This window comes from Adiantum capillus-veneris, chromosome 1, assembly GCF_014529385.1.
Source record: "Adiantum capillus-veneris isolate H3 chromosome 1, ASM1452938v2, whole genome shotgun sequence".
Lineage (NCBI taxonomy): Eukaryota > Viridiplantae > Streptophyta > Polypodiopsida > Polypodiales > Pteridaceae > Adiantum > Adiantum capillus-veneris.
In genome coordinates, this window is record NC_140931.1 from 77680475 (window position 1) to 77686751 (window position 6277).

General features: G+C 42.0%; 2 pseudogenes; both read right to left on the bottom strand.

The window, feature by feature from the left end:
- Positions 1-348: 348 nt before the first annotated feature.
- Positions 349-4347, bottom strand: LOC147465012 (uncharacterized; annotated as a pseudogene).
- Positions 4348-4548: 201 nt separating this feature from the next.
- Positions 4549-6050, bottom strand: LOC147465013 (uncharacterized; annotated as a pseudogene).
- Positions 6051-6277: the final 227 nt, after the last annotated feature.

Sequence of the window (6277 nt, forward strand, 5' to 3'; positions counted from 1 at the left end):
CAAAGAGCGATAGCAACCTCTCATGTTATGAGAACCATGTGTTGTTGGGATGCAAGAACCCCATCAAGTATTGAGCTATCCCCACATCAAATCGTAAACCTCCTCTCCTCCATATCAAGAACTCCATATACACATCTAACCACTTGCCCCCTCTAAATGACATCATTGAAGAGAGTAACATGTCGATTTAGAAGAGGAGACTCTGAACCAGCTGGGCCCAGCTAGGGCCTGCTTAAGTGTCAAGGGAAAGAGAGCATGTCATGTGTGGCATGAGTGGATTTCTCTTAGATCAAGAAAAAGAAGTTTGCTACAACAATGGAAGCAAAACACTTTAGGTCTCTTTCCAAATCAAACTCGGCTCTTTCCTCGTGGATGTTTGCGTCTTAAAACACCAGTAGTTGCCTTTGCAGAGACAACTGAGACCAGCCCAACATTAGCTCCACATCCATCGACTTCTCGTGCCACACCATGACCAAGCCAAGTTTGTGTTACCTGTGCTTGGACCTGTCTGATTGAGCCCCTTGCTGGCAAGTTGATGCGCTTCGGGACAATCAGAGTGGAGAGTGTTGGGAATTGGGATCATGCTAGTTAAGGTGGATGAAAGAGAAACATAGTGCAAGTGTGTGTGTAAGCAAGATTATCACTCAAGTGAACTAGTTTCCAAGATAGAATTAGCTTGGACTCATAAACACAAACTTGAGTATTCACTTAGCTTAGCACAGGCTCGCCATAGACAAGCATGTAGTGCAGAATAGAGTTGTACTTATTTATTCATGAAATGAGCTTTAAGTAGCTCTACAACTTTGCTCCACAACATGTGGGATAATTCGGAATTCCACTCTTCTCTCCTTGACTCATACTTTAGGACAAAGCTCACACTTTACAATCCTCCCCTTGAGGTTTGGACTAAAATAAAATATTGATGATGCAATATCCACACAGGATGATAGGTTGGTATCCACAAAGGATGGTAATATCCACATAGGCTGACAAAATCCACACAGGATAATAATATCCACACAGGAAAAAATAAAAGTCCTCCCCTACGAGTAGAGAGGCTGCATCTTTAAAGTACGTCTTCATAAAAGACAAGGTTTGTTCTCGCCTTTGTCTTTTTCGTCTTCTACCATGTGAGTTGATCCTTTGTTAGGTATCTTTCCTTCCTACCTTCTACGGTTGCTTCTACTCCTACTGCTTTCTTTACTGCTACTACCTCCATTTGAGTAGAATCAAGAAGGAGGGTGTCCCTTCTTACCACATTTGTTGCAAGGATTGTTTGTGTAGCAGGCTTTTGCTACATGTTCCATTCTTCCACATTCATAACACTTTCTTCCAGTTGATGATGTTGATGGTGGCGAATATCTTCCCCTTGAGAATGTCGTGACAAAATCCCCTCCTAATGATGTTCATGAACCATTTTGCTTTCTCTGTTCTGCCTGGATTCAGTTGATGACATTTTGGAAAGGTGGAGCGGGTTCTTTTTCTTCAAGAATTGTAACCAAGTGGTCATGCGAAGGTGGAAGTGCACTTAATAGTACGGCCACTTTGTGTCTTTTGGTACTTTGACCTGGATGTAAGTGAGCTACATGACAATGCTCTTAAGCCTACTTACTAGGCTAGCAATGTCCTCCTATTTAGTCATACTGATCTTGTAAAGTTGTCTTTTGAGGCTAAATTTACTTCTTTTGGCCCTGGCTCCAAAATTACTTTCCAGGACATACCAGGCATCATGTGCATGCTTACATTTGTCTATGAAATGCACATAGTTGTCATGCAAGGAGGTGATGATGATTCTTAACGCTTATTCTTCTTTGGCCAAATTTTGTGCACTTGCTATGAGTGTGTAGTTTCCCTAGTGTGCACTCCATCGGGTTTGGCTTGTTGCTCTAAGGCAGTGCTGATGACAGACCATAAACATTTTTTCATAAGGTATCTTTTTAATTTTGTTTGCTAGGTATGAAACCCCTACCTGTTGAACTTTTCTATTCCCTTCTCCCCCATTTGTGCTAATAGAGGAGTCTTAGCTTAGGAGACTCTCTTAGCCAGTGTCTACCTCTTTACACGAGTACAAAAATTTTGAAAAGTTAGTTGAAGTTCTTGTGCTTGGTTGAATTTATTTTATTGCAAGGTGAGAGAGAGAGAGAGAGAGAGAGAGAGAGAGAGAGAGAGAGAGAGAGAATTCCCTTTGTGAAGCCTCCCTTCACGAGAGTAAAGCTCCTCTTCACAGATAGGGGAAACGACCGTTTTCTTTTATGCTCGAAGAAAACCCTCTTTGTAGCTTTTGGAGTAAGTTTTTTTTTTTTTTTGATGTTCAAGCCCCTTTGAATGCTTGATGTTGATTTGGAACGCTCTTTTGGAATCGTTTGAGATTGTGTTTGATGCTTAATGAAGCCTTGAAGTTCATCCTTGAAAAGCTTGAAGTTTTTGCTCGAGGCTCAACATTTGGAAGCCCTTGAGTGAAGACCTTTATTGCTCTGCTGCTACTACAGTGGGAGTTTTCTCTTAGCTGTTGAGTCCCTGGCTGAGGCTCTGACGGGTGTGATAGGCCACCAAGGGTGGTAAGCTCACTGCTTCTTCCTATGGGAATGTTCCCTTATGAGGTGGTGAACTTAAAGTTGAAAAGGCCTTTTAAGCTTCATGGGACATGTCGCTGGCAACACGGGCAGAAACTCCAGGTCGGCCAGGGTTCGAGCAGGCGCGTGCAGAGCATCAACAAGGCAACGGATAGGGCCACAGGGTGGTGTGTCAGGCTAAGGTGGAGCCAAAAAAAACAAAACCACCCAATTCAAGCAGGGGACAAGGACGAGTTGCGAGCATGTGGCATCAGTGAGATAAAATCCAGCACATTGATAGAGCGGACTTGAGCAGAGCGCGGACAATGAGTACCGCGTAGGGAGTGGGATTCCAAGCGGCGCAAGGTAGGGGTGACAGCATGGGGTAGCTTGAGATGCTGCAGTGAGTCGGGCCCGCCAATCTGATTCCACCAATCAGTAGCCCTTCTATCCCTTTAGGAATTGACACCACGTGGGTCAACTGAGTGGCCAAAAAGAAAACATCCTGGAATCACTTTTCCATCAAACAAGTAGTGTGAGCATTGAATGATTTTAGGCACACACACAAACAAAAAGATCTGCAACAAAAATTTCCAAAGATTAAGCAAAACTCTTTTGGGGCATTAATCGTTAAGTTTTAACTCAAATTTGGCATTATTTGGCTCAATTGAAATCTCTCAAGAAGGGCTTGTAGCACACACAAGTAGGGAAAGGGAATGAAAGCTAGAAAAGGATATTCTGTTTGGGAAAGAAACACATTAATTGAGTGGAACGCCATGTAATAATTCGCCTAATTAATGATGCAAGAAGCTCTAATCACATCCGTTCTTTCTTAATCCATCAATGGTGGTAGTGGCACTTCAATAGTACGTATCCCATCACTAATGGAGTTCAAAAGAATAGAATGCAATTAGTGTTGAGCATGATAAGCAATAGAAGAGAAAACTTAATGGATCTAACTAGTGATAATTAAGGAATGCTAATCGTACAAACACGCAAATGCATAATAGCAAACCTAGCTAGCATACACGTGGCTCTGATACCACTTGTTGGGAAATGGGATCATGCTAGCTAGGGTGGATGAAAGAGAAACATAGTGCAAGTGTGTGTGTAAACAAGATTATCACTCAAGTGAATTAGGTTCCAAGATAGAATTAGCTTGGACTCATAAACACAATCTTGAGTATTGACTTAGCTTAGCACAGGCTCACCATAGACAAGCATGTAGTGCAAAATAGAGTTGTATTTATTTATTCATGAAATGAGCTTTAAGTAGCTCTACAGCTTTGATCCACAACATGTGGGATAATTCCACTCTTCTCTCCTTGACTCATACTTTAGGACAAAGCTCAGACTTTACAAAGAGGCAATCCCTTGAGTTGCACAACTGGTTAAATAGGATGAGTTTTAGATCACTATCACACTCCCCCAGCTGTTCTTCGAAGCTTTGTAAAAGTCCTTTCGAGTTCGAGATGCATCCAAGAATCTGGTTATCAATAATGGCTACACTTTCCTCAACCATGGTGGGTAGCTAGCTTGACATCTCTTGGTCCCCCATTGAATCTTGGTTTCCCATCATTGCATCTTGCTCCCTTGCTTGAGCATTGGCCTCCCGAACCACATGGTTGAAGGCATGTATGCTATCAAGAATTGGGAACATACATAGAGGTTGAGGAAAGTGCTTTTGAACTATTAGTCAGATTCCGTATTGATGCTTGCATTTTGAACCCGAGTCAAGACAATCACAATAGCTAGATTGGATACTCACATGATACCATTGGGAAGGAGATGACATGCTAAGGATTTTGAACAGCAAAGTGCTTTCTTGTATCATTTGAAGGGTGGTAGGATCAGCTTCAAACCTTTTCAAAATCGCCTCACCACCTGCTAATTTTGCCTAGCTTTGCAAAGACCAACTTGAAGGTCAACTCCAAATCCACTTTTTCTTGATTGGTGCCCACATCGCTCGTGCATAACATTAGCCATATTGGCATCCCTACACCATTTTGGTTGGGCAAGACTACAACATAAAGCGGTAACCCAAAGACATTTGTTTTGAATGTGCTATCCACTTCCTAAGAGCTATGATGAGAGAAACAAATAGCAATTTCAAGCATGTCCTCATCTTGAATGACAAGAATAAAGGATCTGTTGCATTCATCATCTGCCCTCGGGTTGTACGGTTGACCTACAAGCAAGCGCATGCACATGAACAAAAAAGCATGTGAAATGTGACCAGATGTTAAGCTCTCAATGGTATCTTCTTCAAATCTTGCAGTCAAAGTGCTTTTGTAAGCATTGCAGTCCATTCATGCTCTGCATATTCTCCTACAATAAGGCCAAGAGATACAACATAATATAGGTTTGCAAAGAATTACTCGTAAAATGATACGATTGAACCCTTGAGATGCTTTGGGAGAGAGTGAAATACCTTGTGTGTGCATCCATTGTAGCAACATTCGCACTTCTTTTGGTATCATGAAGAACCGATAGATCACATGATCAAGTGTAGATGCATGATCCATGTGAAGGTGTTCCTTTGACTTTGACATTTTTGCAACATGCCAGCAAGTGCCTATATCAAACATGTTCTTTGTGCAACATGAAATTACAGATGGATGCACTGGCAGGTGATAAAGGTCTGCACGAGAGCTAGGTACATGTCCCTCGTGAGTATCTTGGACTTTGATAATCATTTAAATTCTTCATAGTGTTGGACCATCACCATGAATCCACATCCACGCCTTTTGGATTTTTCTTCTCTTCGCTTGTCTGCACCTTTTCGTTGAATTCTACCCCATTGATGACACATGTATTCTTGCAACCACTTGCTTAATCCATGCTTCTTTATTGATCTAACCCAGACAAGCCTTGTCTGATGTTTTATCGTGATGTTTGTCGATTGTTGCTCCACTTGGGATAGGGTTGTCTCAATCGATGTGCTTCAAGTAGTAGTAGACCATTCAGTATTGATTGTGTTAATAGTGGCACCACTCCCAAGTGTTTTTCATGCCTTAAGGGACAATGGGTTGCATGTACAGTGCGCGCCCAATCTTCTATGTATGCAATTTTCAAGCCTAATGATATCAGCTGCAAGTAGAGTTGTTGTGAGGTTGCAATTGCTGGGCAGAGAGAGAGATCATCACTCATTCTAGTCCACCTCTTTAGACTCATCAAACCTCTCATGTCATGTTCTTTTAGAATTGAAAGCGACGTTGTGACTCCACCAGCCAAATTCTTCACATTAAGGAGTACATCTTCTCATCAAATGAGAAGAATGTGTTTGATAAGTATTGTAATGCATCTAAGGAATCCCTCAAGTCCTCAACATTAGACAATGGATCCATATAAACATCCATCTCATCCCCAAGATTATGGTGTTCCAAGAAGCCATATCGATCCAGATCATCATCCCTTGATTTGCCCTCCGTAGTAGTGGCAAAACCAAGGTAAATCTTTATTGGCTGCATTGTTGGCTTGATGCACCTGCAGGAGCATAATAATGCAAACCTGACAATTTTAACCCCTTGCAGGCAACCCAACTTGTTGTTATTAAACATGCACATATTAGTGAGACTTTGGTAGACAAAGAGATTGGCAAAATAGTAGAGACATTAGTTGCAAGGAGGGTGGTCCTGCACCAGAAGCAGGAGTGCATAGGATGCCTGATCTGCAACAAGCAAGGGTGGTCTTGCACTAGAAGCAGGCGCGCACAGCGTTTCCAA